Source organism: Mauremys mutica, chromosome 2, assembly GCF_020497125.1.
Source record: "Mauremys mutica isolate MM-2020 ecotype Southern chromosome 2, ASM2049712v1, whole genome shotgun sequence".
NCBI classification, from domain to species: domain Eukaryota; kingdom Metazoa; phylum Chordata; order Testudines; family Geoemydidae; genus Mauremys; species Mauremys mutica.
Genome location: NC_059073.1, coordinates 127,444,584 through 127,460,085, shown reverse-complemented (window position 1 = coordinate 127,460,085; position 15,502 = coordinate 127,444,584). Strand labels below are relative to the sequence as shown.

General features: G+C 40.1%; 1 non-coding gene across 1 annotated transcript; it reads right to left on the bottom strand.

Annotated features, from left to right (window-relative positions):
• Positions 1-10,405: 10,405 nt before the first annotated feature.
• Positions 10,406-10,568, bottom strand: LOC123365508. Its single transcript, XR_006577638.1, has one exon. It is a non-coding gene; the product is annotated as a U1 spliceosomal RNA (small nuclear RNA).
• Positions 10,569-15,502: the final 4,934 nt, after the last annotated feature.

The window sequence follows — 15,502 nt, the reverse complement described above, 5'->3', positions numbered from 1 at the left end:
ACAAGTGGTATGTAACAGGAAGGAAGGATTAACTCAGTTCCTCCCAGGATTTTTGTCTGGAGGTACTTGTGTCACGAGGATTGATACAATCCCTCTTTCTTCACCCTTCTATTTGGCTCTGACCCACCAGCACCCATAGCAACATGTCCCTTGCTACAACAAGGGTGTTATTCTGCTGCAACTTATCTTCACTCTGACCTTGCAGTTACAGACTAGTGATCCAGCAGCATATGCATGAGCCATGATGTAACTGTCCAAAACAGAGTGGTATTGTAATTACACAAAAAACTTGTTTCATTCCTTTAGATGATTACCTCTTTCAAAGTCTAGACAAGCTATAAAACAGGCCCATATATGGATGCTTAGAGTGGAAAGAGAGTTAATTTAAAACTGGAGGAAAATGACACATTTCTTCAAATTGGTCAATACAGACTGAACAGCAGGAAACACTTTGGCCGGTACATACTAAGAGCTGATGTAAAGAGATGTCAAAGAAAGTAATTTGCAGTGCACAACATGAAGTTTTATTGGTTCTGCAAAACCCAGGAATGACAGTAAATGTTTTTTTGAGTGCCTTCTTCTAGCACTACTATTTATATGTTCACAACTATGAAGCACTCCTAATAGTATGTCATTAAAGTGGGTAAAATTAAAAGTCGGGCATTAGAGAAACTGCTGTGCAAGTGGAGTTGGTAAACTATAAGTTGTGAAACATTATTCGACGAATCAAGAGAAAATCCACTGAATGATGTATTTAAATTTTATTTCTAGTATCTCACCAATTCTTCCTCTGGGAAATATAGAGGATAGGCCTCTCATAAAAGGATCCTAGTACTTCTTAGGCTGTTCTATCAATGACAATTGTGCTTCCCTCCCGTTTTGTTTTAAAGGGGAAGTAATTCAGTGATGATTTTAGAACAAGGCACATATTAATCGAACAACAAATAAGTTTGTGGCAGCATTAAAGTTATTGCGGAGAAACTAAATGGATTCTTTGCTTCAATCTTCACGGCTGAGGATGTTAGGGAAATTCCCAAACCTGAGCTGGCTTTTGTAGGTGACAAATCTGAGGAACTGTCACAGATTAAAGTGTCACTAGAGGAGGTTTTGGAATTAATTGATAAACTCAACATTAACAAGTCACCGGCATTCACCCAAGAGTTCTGAAAGAACTCAAATGTGAAGTTGCGGAACTATCAACTAAGGTTTGTAACCTGTCCTTTAAATCGGCTTCGGTACTCAATGACTGGAAGTTAGCTAATGTAACGCCAATATTTAAAAAGGGCTCTAGAGGTGATCCTGGCAATTACAGACCGGTAAGTTTAACGTCGGTACCAGGCAAATTAGTTGAAACAATAGTTAAGAATAAAATTGTCAGACACATAGAAAAACATAAACTGTTGAGCAATAGTCAACATGGTTTCTGTAAAGGGAAATCGTGTCTTACTAATCTATTAGAGTTCTTTGAAGGGGTCAACAAACATGTGGACAAGGGGGATCCAGTCGACATAGTATACTTAGATTTTCAGAAAGCCTTTGACAAGGTCCCTCACCAAAGGCTGTTACATAAATTAAGCTGTCATGGGATAAATGGGAAGGTCCTTTCATGGATTGAGAACTATTTAAAAGACAGGGAACAAAGGGTAAGAATTAATGGTAAATTCTCAGAATGGAGAGGGGTAACTAGTGGTGTTCCCCAAGGGTCAGTCCTCGGACCAATCCTATTCAACTTATTCATAAATGATCTGGAGAAAGGGGTAAACAGTGAGGTGGCAAAGTTTGCAGATGATACTAAACTGCTCAAGGTAGTTAAAACCAAAGCAGACTGTGAAGAACTTCAAAAAGATCTCACAGAACTAAGTGATTGGGCAACAAAATGGCAAATGAAATTTAATGTGGATTAATGTAAAGTAATGCACATTGGAAAAAATAACCCCAACTATACATACAATATGATGGGGGCAAATTTAGCTACAACGAGTCAGAAAAAAGATCTTGGAGTCATCGTGGACAGTTCTCTGAAGATGTCCATGCAGTGTGCAGAGGCGGTCAAAAAAGCAAACAGGATGTTAGGAATCATTAAAAAGGGGATAGAGAATAAGACTCAGAATATATTATTGCCCTTATATAAATCCATGGTACGCCCACATCTCAAATACTGTGTACAGATGTGGTCTCCTCACCTCAAAAAAGATATATTGGCACTAGAAAAGGTTCAGAAAAGGGCAACTAAAATGATTAGGGGTTTGGAGAGGGTCCCATATGAGGAAAGATTAAAGAGGCTAGGACTCTTCAGCTTGGAAAAGAGGAGACTAAGGGGGGATATGATAGAGGTATATAAAATCATGAGTGATGTGGAGAAAGTCGATAAGGAAAAGTTATTTACTTATTCCCATAATACAAGAACTAGGGGTCACCAAATGAAATTAATAGGCAGCAGGTTTAAAACAAGTAAAAGGAAGTTCTTCTTCACACAGTGCACAGTCAACTTGTGGAACTCCTTACCTGAGGAGGTTGTGAAGGCTAGGACTATAACAGGGTTTAAAAGAAACCTGGATAAATTCATGGTGGTTAAGTCCATAGATGGCTATTAGCCTGGATGGTTAAGGAATGGTGTCCCTAGCCTCTGTTTGTCAGAGGATGGAGATGGATGGCAGTAGAGAGATCACTTGATCATTGCCTGTTAGGTTCACCCCCTCTGGGGCACATGGCATTGGCCACTGTCGGTAGACAGATACTGGGCTAGATGGACCTTTGGTCTGACCCGGTATGGCCGTTCTTATGTTCTGATGTTCGTTTTTTTAATCATTTCTGTGTGGCAAGAATGTAGTCTTTTCTTTCGGGTATAGCCTTAATCCAGCTTTCCATGCCTTCATCATGATGAGGTTGAATTATTCTAAGCCACATTAAACTATTGGTTCAGAATGCATCTGCCCACTTATTAAGTGACAGGTTTCAGAGTAGCAGCCGTGTTAGTCTGTATCCGCAAAAAAACCAGGAGTACTTGTGACACCTTAAAGACTAACAAATTTATTTAAGCATGAGCTTTCGTGAGCTACAGCTCACTTCTTCGGATGCATAGAATGGAACACACAGACAGGGGATATTTATACATACAGAGAACATGAAAAGGTGGAAGTATGCATACCAACAGGCAGAGTCTAATCAATTGAGATGAGCTATCGTTAGCAGGAGGAAAAAAACTTTTTGAAGTGATAATTAAGATGGCCCATAGAAGGTGTGAGGAGAACTTAACATAGGGAAATAGATTCAATTGGTGTAATGACCCAACCATTCCCAGTCTTGTTTCTCAATGGGATTACATTACATTACATCAATGCTCAGTGATCAGCACTTGCTACCAGTCGATTTCCAGGTGAAATGCAAGATGTTGGTTTTGTCCTGTAAAAACCTTGGTTTGGGTCTTGGCTACTGGAAAGACCTTTTTTTGATGCCATGGCAAATGTGATCAGCTGAGACACTTGAGCTAAGAACCTCCTGTCTTGAAGCTGGTCAGCCATTAGTGTTGCTAAAGCTATCTCCTGTACCATGATCTCATCTGAATCCCAAGCACGAAGAGTCTGGTAACTGATACTTTTTAATGATTTTGTCTAGGAATGAGATAAGATGACACAAAGGTACATAAGAACCTTGGCAACCTGTGTATCTTGCTGATCTCTCTCTTGCCTTCCTTCCTAATTATCCAGGATTTGGTGGATGGTCTGCTCTCTCCTCCTGTATTTTCAGGAACCACTAGCTAGGGCCATTTCTCCTCAAATCCTTGATAATTAGGAAGGAAGGAGGGAGAGAGATCAGCAAGATAAACAAGCTATCTTTTTTACAGTTTGGGGCATTTACATGATTGCAAAGGTTTGGCAAATCTGCCTATGTACATCTTATGAATTCTGACTGGTTTGAATTCTGACTATGTATAACTCGAACCCTCAATGTGCACTGAATTAGTGCTGATAGGGACAACATAATGTATCAGACATCCTATCTGGAAACAGCTATAGGACAATCAAAAAAGTTGTTAATGTGGAATGATTTTGCTCTGAATGAACAATGAAGATGCTAAAGAAATTGGCCAAGTTGAAGGAAACTGGTTACTTCAGGTTATCTGCAGGGAGGGAAGTTTAGAGCAATGGAAGCTCCCCAGAGAAAAGGAGAACAAAGGAAAAGTGTTAGACACTGCTGTTAAAAAGGGACATACTCGCTGAGCTAGGGGGAACCTGCTGATTACCTTACCAGGCCTGAGCAAGCTAAAGCGAGCTTCTTGCAAGGGCAGAGAGAGAGAACCTGAGCAGGAGGAGTGGAGGATCTTGGGACACTGCAAGGACTGACCAATACCTGACGGGTTCTCAGAGCAGTGAGAAGAGAAGGGTTTGTGTGCAGGTTTGATTATGTTTGCATAAATATGTAAGGCTCTATGCTTGCTTAAGGAATAGAGTGTGTATGTGTTTAAGTTGTTACTTTGCAAAGCCTCTGAGTTCCTTGTTGCAATTCTCATATATCCCTAAAGAAGAGTTAAACTGTCAGTCGGAGTAACCACAAGGATGCTGGTCTGGGAAAGGGGGTGATAGAGTTACTGAGGAAACTTGGAGAATTCAGCACTGGGCTTGGGGTGTAGGCAGTTAGACTGCAGGGGCCCACTTCTAAGAAGGGGTACAAGACAGAGACTCCGCATCCCAAAAGTGATCCTGAGATGCCAGAGACCAAGAGAGTGTGCCTAGATATTGCTCAGACTCAGTGGGCTTAGAAGCAGATAGGATCCAGTATTTGGGTCCAAACAGTTATCTGATGGGAGTCCACAAAGGGGAGCATGATCAGGGCTATGGAAGAGAATATAAAATTCCAAGTACCCTAGGTCTTTATAAAAATGATTTTAAAATGCACAGTGGCACTTCAAAACACTCTAGAAAAACCACATAGAGGTTTCATAATGTAATGTTATTGCATTGCTATGTAAAAACAAAAATAGATGACCAGTGTAATTTGCATTCTTAAAGTAGTTAATGAAGCATAGTAAGGTGCAGTGAAAATTTTCACTTGGATAAATAATGCCACAGTGTCCACAGCATATACAGTGTAGCATATATTTGAACTATAACTATCATCATCTACATATAAAATCAAGACACATTGAGAGGTGCACATAATATTATTCATGCATAATTTCCTGTCCCTGCTGTTTTATTTTCCCACTTTTATGTGACTATTTTTATGCTTATTATGACTTATTGTTTTAATATACACTGTTTAGTTAATAAAATAAAATCTTTCATTAATGCTACTTTCAGATTTTTGTTTGCTTTAGTTGTAATAAGATTTTTGTGAAAGTGTTGCTTCCAATATGATATTGCAATGCTTGAGATGGTTTATATTAACAGCAGTTTGGGACTTTTGTTTGTTTTTTTTAATAATAGCGAATGACTTTTATACTGGTCACTAAAGCACAGTATTTTTTTCTAAAAATTTCATCCTAAAACACTTTCTGAAGTCCAGGAAGGGGAGTCAAACATTTAGTTGATTTCCAGCTTCAGACAAAGGCTGGATTTCAACGGGACTATTTGAGGAGTAAAGCCTGAATGCACAAAAGGAGTCAGGCACTTAAGTCCCTGTTTTAGGTGCCCAAATCCCAGTTTTGGGACCACTGCACTGCACAAAATTCTTGCTAAAACCCAATAGGCACCTAAACTCAGTGTCTAAGACAGGGATTGGCAACCTTTGGCACGCGGTCCACCAGAGAAAGCCCCTGGTGGGCCAGGCCGGTTTGTTTACTGGCCACATCTGCAAGTTTGGCTAATTGCAGCTCCCACTGGCCACAGTTCAACATTCCAGGCCAACAGGGGCGGTGGAAAGCCAGCACATCCCTCGGCCCGTGCTGCTTCCCGCAGCCCCCATTGGCCTGGAGTGGCGAACTGCGGCCAGTGGAAGCTGCAATCGGTCGAACCTGTGGATGCGGCAGGTAAACAAACTGGCCTGGCTCATCAGGGGCTTTCCCTGGCTGGCCGCATGCCAAAGGTTGCCAATCCCTGGTCTAAGTTTTTGCAGTAAAAGTTTCCTAGGCACCAAGGTTTCTGCCTCTGAGTGAGCACAGCACTGCCTCCCTATAGGTGTCTGCGCACCTATCTCCCATCTAAGCTTCAGACCAATTTACAATATAGGGGAAGACACGTATTTGGTCATCTAACTTGTCTGAGGGCCAGATCTCATAGGCATGCTCAGAGGCCACATAAGGTCGGTGGAGCAGCAGCTCCCTCGTTACTTTTAGCCCAGTGGTTAAGGTACTCACCTGGGATGTGGGACACTTTTTGTTCAAGAGTACCTACCATTTACTTATAAGAAGTGATATGAACAGGGATCTACCACCTCTTAGGTGAGTGTCCTAACCATTGGGATATGGGATATTTTGATGTGGTGGAATCCATCAGTCTCTCCTATTAAAGCTGTTGAACTGTAGATAAATTATTAAAGTCATTAGAGCAGGGAACAGGATCCTAGGTCTCCTACATGCTGGATGAGTGATCTTACCACCAAGTTATAGTGTCATTCTCATGCTTATATGTGCACTCACATGCATTCTCTTTCTCTCTCTCTCTCTCTCTCTCACACACACACACACACACACACACACACTCTCTCTCTCTCTTTCTCTCTCTCTCTCTCTCTCTCTCTCTCTCTCTCTCATGCACACATTCAGGACTAAGGGAAGCCTGCCTTAGCCCTGCTGTGCTGCTGACTGGGAGTCACCTGAGTTAAGCCCATGCCCCAACCCCCTGCCTCAGCCCTGATCCCTCCAAACCCAGAGCCCCCTCCTGCACCTCAAGCCCCTCATCCCCAGCCCCACCCCAGCCCGCACCCCCCTCCTGCAACCTAACCCCCTGCCTCAATCCTCAGTCCCCTCCTGCACCCTGAACCCTTCATCCCAGAGCTCACACCCGCAGCTGGAGCCCTCATCCCTCCTGCACCCCAACCTCCTGCCCCAGCCCAGAGCTCCCTCCTGCACCTTGAACCCCTCATTTCTGGACCCACCCTGGAACCTGCACACCCAGTTAGAGCCCTCAACCCCTTCCACACCCCAGCCCAGTGAAAGTGAGTGAGGATGGGAGAGAGCGAGCCACTGAGGGAGGGGGAATATAGTGAGCGTGGGGCAGGGCTTTGGAGAAGGGGCAGTGCTAGGGTGTTCAGTTTTGTGCAGTTAGAAACTTGGCAGCCCTAGATCCCTTCAGCACATGTTAAAATCTTGCCACCCAGTTCCCCTACTTGGCCACCAGTGCACACTTTTAAAGAAACAGGAGCTGCTTTTTTCATTCTCTCTTCCCAATTTGTGTGGTTCTGATCAGCTAGTTTTTTTTTAAAAAGTTAGTGTGAAGGCAATTGCATTTAATAGTATTTCAGAAAGACTACCTATCACAAACCTGGACTAGGTTTAAACATGGACTCTGTCAACAACCCAGGTTAAACAGAATTAATTTTTGGAAAGTTTAAAGGTGACTTGCAAAGGAATTTAAAAAATGAAAAATTCTGACCCATGTCCCTTTTATTTTTGCTTCTTTATGATATAAAAATATCTGATTTTTAATAATAAAATTAAAATTAATAAATAAACACAATTAAAATTAATAATGATAATTTCCTTTTTGCATTTGCCTTAGAAATATCAGGAATTCCACATCTTGTATTCCCTGGATTTCTGGAGGATTTCTTGGGGCATGCGGAGATTCTCCAAAATGTGGTGGTAGTGTTTGTTTGGAAAAAGGGATGCATTCAGTCTTTAACAAAGGCATCTCTTCTCCCAAGTATATATTGTACTTAAATAGGTGTCAACAAAAATGATCAAATACAAATAATCTGATAAAAATTCCTCTCTCAGTCGCTCAGTTTTCACCCTCCTGTGATGTTATAGGCTGTGTCTGCCCTATGGAGACTACACCAGCATAGCTATGATGACATAACCCAACAATGCAGATGTCCAAAGCCAAAGGACGAGGCTTTTCTCTCAGTGTTAGGAATACCGCCACTTCACACAAAGTCAGCTGCATCAACAGAAGCATTCTTCCCTCAGCATAGTTGTGTTGACACTGGGGTTAGGCTGGCCTAGCTGTGTTGGTCAGGGATATGTTTTTTTCATACCTCTGACTGATGTAACTATGTCAGCCTAAATTTTACGGAAAGAACAAGCCCTAGTTTCACCAGTTCTCTGACTGACACAGAATCCTAAATTTCTAATGTAAACAATGAGCAGAATTAAAACGAACAAACAAAAAACCCTCACATTTTCACAAGCCCTGTCATGATGCCTTTATATATCATAAAGAAGCAAATTAATAGAAGGAAAAATAAGGAATATATCAGCCCCCCACAACGAGGGTATAAGACTCCTCCTCCTGCAGTTTCCACCCTTGCTTTGTCCTCTGCCCCCCCACGCCCCCTCCTCTTTTTGCATTACATTATCAACCTATACATTTTGCTCCCCCTTATCTACTGCTCCCTGACTCCACCCTCTAAGTTTAATATCTCTCACCCCATTTTCCTCTCTTCTTACTATCCCACCCTCATCCTTAGTGACTTCAGTTCCTATGTTGTCCCATCTGATTTAGCTGGCTGTCTCCTTGCACTCGTCTCCTTCCTTGATCCACTTTTGCAATCACCAAAATGGCAAGAGTGAATTGAACTATTACATAAAGTTCTTCCTCCTTCCTTTAATCTCGTAATACTTGTCTGTCCTCCTACCACAAGCTTCTTGGGGCAAGGACCCTCCTTTCTGCATGTTTGGAGCTGGGCAAAAAAAAAATTGACCTTTTTTTTTTTTAAATGGGGATTTGAGTTAGCCAAAGTGGAATTCACTGATTTTTTTTGGGGGGGGGAGGGTTAAAAAAACTCTGAAAAGGTAAAAATTAAATGTTTCAATTTTTCTATTCAAAACAACTTTTCATTTAGCCCTCTATTTCCATTTTTCTTTTTAAAGTTTTAAGAAAACAAAAACTGAAATGTTTCATTCAACTTCAAACAATTTTTTGTCTGGCTTGCTGAAAAAAAATATTGTTTCATGTCAACCAAAACTTAAATTTTTATTATTTGTTTTTTAATTTTAATTTTTTTTATTTTATATATATTTGATGCTGAACCAAAAAATAGGTTATTCACACAGCTTTATTTAGCATATAGTGGAAACAACTGTAAATAAATAATAATTAGCTATTTTTCCCTTTACAGGTCCACTTTAATGCAACATTTTTAGGCTTATGGTACGGCAGGAGGAAATAGAAAGAGATCTGCATAAAATTTTCTTATAAGATAATCTACTGGAGTCTTGTCTAATTTACCGAGAAAGGAAAACAAAAATGACAAGAGTGTTATACTGTCTCAGCAAGATATTTACTAATTATATACTCATTTGTCCATTTACCCATCTCTGATGTTTTCAATGACAGGGCTAAAAATTATGGGTTTCTTTATTATTATTTGTTATACTGTCAGTGATATTGTGTCCTTTTAGAAATAAAACATGTATACCTTCATCCTACAACTGAACCTAAATGTAATTCATAGCACCTCAGATGAAATGATGATGTTTCAGACAATCTCAGAGGCTTTTAGAAATTAACTTAAAAGAAAGAATTTCCCATGGTATAGAATTACTTTTTCTGCATCGCTTAGTGAATCTAACAACATTCAACTGCATAAAACCCACTGTAGGGAAAACTCCTGTTTTGAATGACTACAAATGTAAAAGAATTGTATACACATACCGTATAGTAAAACACTAAATAATATCGCAATTCTGATATTTTAGCCTTTTTTTCCTTTTGTTCAGATGCAAAACAACCAAGGATAGCATTGTACATCAGTGGTTTCATATGTTTACACCATATTTGCAAATGATCATTCTATGACCTTAATTAAATTTAAAATATAAGTAGGAGGTGTTGTTCCCCCTTCCATACTAAAGCAATAATAAGCTCATATGTTTAAGTATCTAGCAGGAAATAATGTTGTTTAAATCTGATTATATTTTCCCCCTATGCAAGAGATGTTCATTGAATTCTACATTAAGAGAAAATTAAGTTCACAGCAATAATTATAAAAAGCTTCAGGGCAAAAACAATAATCAATTAATGTTAAAATGTGGTGACCTATCAGTTTAAATCACAATACACGTTTTCCCATAAAACTTGCCTAAGGGAAACATAGGGCCTCCACAGTAACTAATGCAATGTTTACAAATTAGTCAATTCTTCTTAAAATAGGGTCTCAACCATTGTTAATCTCCTTAAATCAAAATTTGGAAGTTCATATAACCCTAATTTGTCTCCTGACCAGTCAACGACCTTTTATGCAGTGTATGGTGATAGTGTCACATCCCAATAATCCACAAAAGATTGCTGCATTTTTTTTTTGCCAGGGGAGAGCACAAATGCAGTCCCCCACTACCACAAATTATGCAGTCGAGTTTCCTGCATTCAGGGAAATCGCAGGGGTCAGCACATCCACAGTGCAATGGATGAGCCTCACCCTGGGAAAGGTGAAGGTGGCTGCTTATTGACAAACAGACTCAGCAATATGAGAGGAGCCATGCCTCTATCTATTCTGGTTCACTATTAAAGTTTTGAACTCTTTAAAACAAGGTAGGACAAAGAAAAGTCATATATTCTGTTTTCATGCGTTCCCACAGAGATTATTACATAAGAGAGGTCTCCAACTAACATGGCAAATGAACAGCAAAAGGTTGCGTGATACTGCAGCCTTTATTAGAGTGAGTAATGTATATTCAAGCAAACAGTCCTATTGGTGTAAGTAAGAAGCCAACAGCCACAAATCACTGGGACTGCTCAGGCAAGTAATCTTTCTCCTACTCACATTAGTAAAGGTTGCTGGACTGAACATTCTGTTGGATATCTGTGCAGTCCTTATCCAAAACCTTCTTAATTTGCAAACTGGGCCAGAAACTTGTCTTCATGTTTGTTTGTTTTTGTTTGGGTTTTGGTTTTTTACTTGTAGTCAGGTGAGAAATACAGAAAACGTATTTTTCAGTGTTTCCCCACTTTCACTTCTGCATCAAGAAGTGAAGAGGTGCACAAGAATGGGAATGGGGTGAATAATATACATCATGGTAATTAGGCTTTTTTCCAAACTTCATAAAAGATCCTATTAGCTATGATTGGCGTTTTGAATTAAGCTATAAATCAGCTCTTACTTTATCAGAACCATTCTGCATATCCCAAACGAGCTAGTCTTGAAATGCCCTATTTATACCAGTCGTTGTGCCATCGGTAAAGTTCTTACTTGAATTCAGTTTTTGTTACGCTACAACAGTAACTTGATGTCACTTTCATGCAAATTAGATAGGCATACATGGTTACTTCTCCTTTGCAATTGCTATTTACTTGATAATAAAGATGACTGGTGAAATTGTGGCTTAGTTTCAGACCATGGGATTTTTATTATTTGTATTGTGGTAGCGTCTAGTCCCAGTTATGGATTGGCCCATTGTGCACGGTGCTGTACTAGCTCGGGGGAGGGAAAGAAATGCTCCAGAAAGCTTAGAAGTAGATATTACACCCCCATATTTTTTTCTCTCATACCTTGGTTGAGACCTGAAGTTCTGTGGTATGCTGTAACTTTTTGTCTTCCTTTTGCTGCTATGCTCTCAGACAGGCCTATTTTAAATCCTCTGACTGCTATAATAAGGAGAAACTGGTGTAGCCCTTTCCCCTTCGCTATAGCCCTGACCTTAAAAACACTTCAGCTCATGTATAACTTTACTCATGTGAAAGTTCTCACTGTAGTCAAAATATCTGCAAAGGTATGTGGAAGCTAAACTATTGGTAGAACTTTTTAGGTGAGTAAAGTTACATGCATGCTGGAGGGCTTGTTGGATTGGGCCTATGATTTGAAGCAACATTTGCATAATCAGAGTTGCTTAATATAGTGAATAGAAAAAGCAATGCTTTCTCAAATAATTATTGGGTTTTCTTTGTCTTGATCAAGGTTAAGCATCACAGCATGAAAAAGGCTTATATTCCTGTGAAATCCCCACATAATATAAATATTTTGACATTGGAAAGCATAAGCACTGGTGTTCAGTGAATTAGGATACAATGCATTAACAAAACTAAGTGATCTCTGAATGCTTTTTTTTTACCCAGTTCAAAGTATTAGTAATATTTTAGTAGTAACTATTACTATATATTATTAGTAATATTTTACATTTCCACAGTGCCCTCCATTACAGGATCTCAAATCACCTTTTCAAAGGTTCAGGTGCTATTCCAACTCTGACCTGAGTTTTGAAAAATAGGAGAGCTTTGTAGTGATGGCTCAACAGACACATAATGTAGAAAAAAGTATGTTTTGGTTATAAAGAGAAGCTCATTGTGGTTACAACTTCATCTGCCACATCATATATGTGATGCTCTTGAAAGTTAAACACTGCCATTTTTCCATTGTGGCTTGTAAAGTTGTCCGCTGTGAAATGAAGTGTTTACAGAGAACATAAAACCTGTTAGCTTACTGGAAGAGCTTGTAAATGCCTAAATTCTGATTCTATTCCAATTTATATTGGTGTTTCATATGGAAATTACAAGACCCACCTTACAATCTTTGAAATCACAGTCTTGTAAGAGTTGTGAAGGTTCCATCATAGTAACAACACATCTGACACTTTGCAGGCTTCATAAGCACAGTAGACAATGAAGACATGAGGACGTTGTAGGCTTTACAGGTAGGATGCTTATTTACAGCATTTGACACTTTGTCTATACAAACTTCTGACTTCTCATTGAAATGTTACGCTAATTGCTGTATTGCACATGACACTGCAGAGACAGCTGGGATCAAACCCGGGACCTCTATGCATAAGTGCTTACTGCATGAGCTAAGGCTGTAGCAGGCCAAAGTGTCACACTGAGCAGGCCTGGATTACAGCAGTATTTATATATCTCTTCCAATCTGCAAACTCCAGCTGCACCTTCGAAGTGCTTTGGCTTCTCTATTGTCTGTTAGCCTCTTCTTGTGATTTGGTACTGACCTAACAATATACGAATACTGTATGAGACTATGAACTTGGAAAGATACATACATAAACAAAGCTGCCAACTCCCTTTTGAATGTGCTTCTTCACAGTCTCTGTCCTTTTCCTCCACATGAGGCTGAAGTCCCAACACATACGAACATAGGGCTGACAATAAAGGGTAGTTGACTTTAAATATCCACCCATTGGAAATCTAGTCACTCTGATAAAGACTGATTCCCACCAGGGCCGGCCTACAACATTTTGGCACCTGAAAATGCCCATGCCCCCCTCATGCCCATGCTCCCTTCACTTGGGCCAAAACTTTAAAAGGTCTCAATTCTGCCTTCTTCCTGTTCTACTCCTTTCATGGTACTGCTCTGATACCTACCCCAATAAAGGAGAACTAACAACTTAAAATGCCTTGTTCAAAAATTTTAAGTAACACTTACATTTGCTGTTCAGGCGTTTGAAAGTTAATTTTTCTTGTCTGCATAGTAAACACTGGCATTTTTATCTGTTTGAATAATCAAAGTGGTGCTTTTTGTGCCTTCTTGGTTGCAAAGATTTGAACTGCTTCCTGAAAGTCCAAGGTATGGAAGGTCAGTTCATGCTCTATTGAGATGGCTGCAAGTCAGACAAGCCTCTCCTGTGTCATTGTGGAGCGTAGATGTATTTTTATTAACTTCAGCTTGGAGAAGCTGTGTTCTCCACTGGCAACTGTTACAGGAAGTGTTAGAAGTATGCACAGAGCAACAAAAGCATTTGGAAAAAGGGTGGTCATGTTATTTGTGCACATATATTCCAGAACAGCCTTTGGAGTTGATCCTGCTGAAATGTATTTTGAAAGGGCTTTCAGTTCATCACCTAAACCACTCGCATCAACATCGCGCATGTCATTATGTGTCAACACTGTCTCTAGTGCCCTGCATTGCTGGTGTAGGTCTTCTTCAGGTATAGCGAGGAGTTTTGGAATATCATACAACATCCCAAATATACTGCTGTGTTCCTTGAGCTGCATGAAATGTTTTTCAACTGACTGTATTGCACAATCTAGCACCTGGTTAAAGAATTCAACTTTGAATTGTTGTTAGGGGTCTTTTATGGGATTATCCCGTGCCTCATAATCAAACTGTTGTCTTCTTCGGTGACTCTTGAATGGGTGGGAAAATAGCTTAAGTGTGAAGTTCCTCTGCCAACTTCTGTGCACTCTTCAGAACATTTTGAAATCCCTTATCTGACCGGTAAGATTGTAGGTATGACTTTGCTTTGTCCAGTTGTTCCATTGCTCCAGATATGTCAAGGTCAACACCTTGGAGTCTCTTGCTTACATTTATTTCACACAGTATGTCATGCCACAACACTAAGGCCACACAGAAATTTGAAGTTATGTATGTTTCTGGTGATTCCATTTCCCTCTGCCACTGTTCTCCCACGAACAGTTCCCATCATAGCATTATCCTCCCTAATGGCAACTATGGCATCATCTATCTTCCCAATTTGGTGTTTGATAGGCTTTATCGCTTCCACTCAACTTTCCCATCATGTGGCACTCAGTGGTTTCAGTGTCAGAGAGGATGTTCCCAGATATTGCTTCAAATTTTGCCATCGATGAGTTGATGCAGAGAAAAATATATAGATGCTTTTGAATTGCATTAAAAAAATTCAGCAGCCTCACTAGAAGCTGATGCTGCATCACTGACCACCAAGTTCAATGAATGAGAACTGCATGGGACAAAAAAAGCTTGAGGGTTTAATTCTCACAACCGTGTCTGCACTCCTCTGTTCTTTCCTCTCATGTTGGTATCATTATCAAAGCCCTGACATCTCATGTCAACTATCGCAATTCCCGTATCTCCCAGCTTTTTAAGAAGCACATTTGTCATACCAGCTCCTGTAGTATCATCAATGTCAATAAATTCTAGAAAATGCTCTCTGACAGTCACCACTATAGGGACATTTTCACTAGGTTCTGTTGTTACAAAACACACCAGTAATGTCATTTGTTCCGTATGGCTGATGTCAGGCGTGCAGTGCAGAATAACAGAGTAATATCTTACTGACTTCAGATCTGCCACAATCTTCTGTTTGACTTTTGTTGCCAGTAACTGTATGATCTCATTTTGAATTGTTTTTCCAAGGTAGAGGTGTGTGTACATTTCTTAGGTGGTGACTCTTCTTAGATGCTCCTGGAGAACAGCATCAGACTCAGCCATCAGCTCCACAATTTTAAGGAAGTTTCCATTGTTTGGCACATACAGGTGATCTGAAGTGCCACACAGTGCTAGGTTTTGGGTAGCAAGCATTCTCACAATGGCAGTGAGCCTTTTCAGAACATTTTGCCAGTAAAGAGACTCTGATGCAATCTTCTCTTGATGTTGATCATCTATGGTGGCCTTTAACTTTAGTCTCATCTCAAGCTCTTTCCACCTATGGAGTGTTCTCTGGTGATTTGCTGCCTTCTCATGGCATGCCAGATTTCTAGCC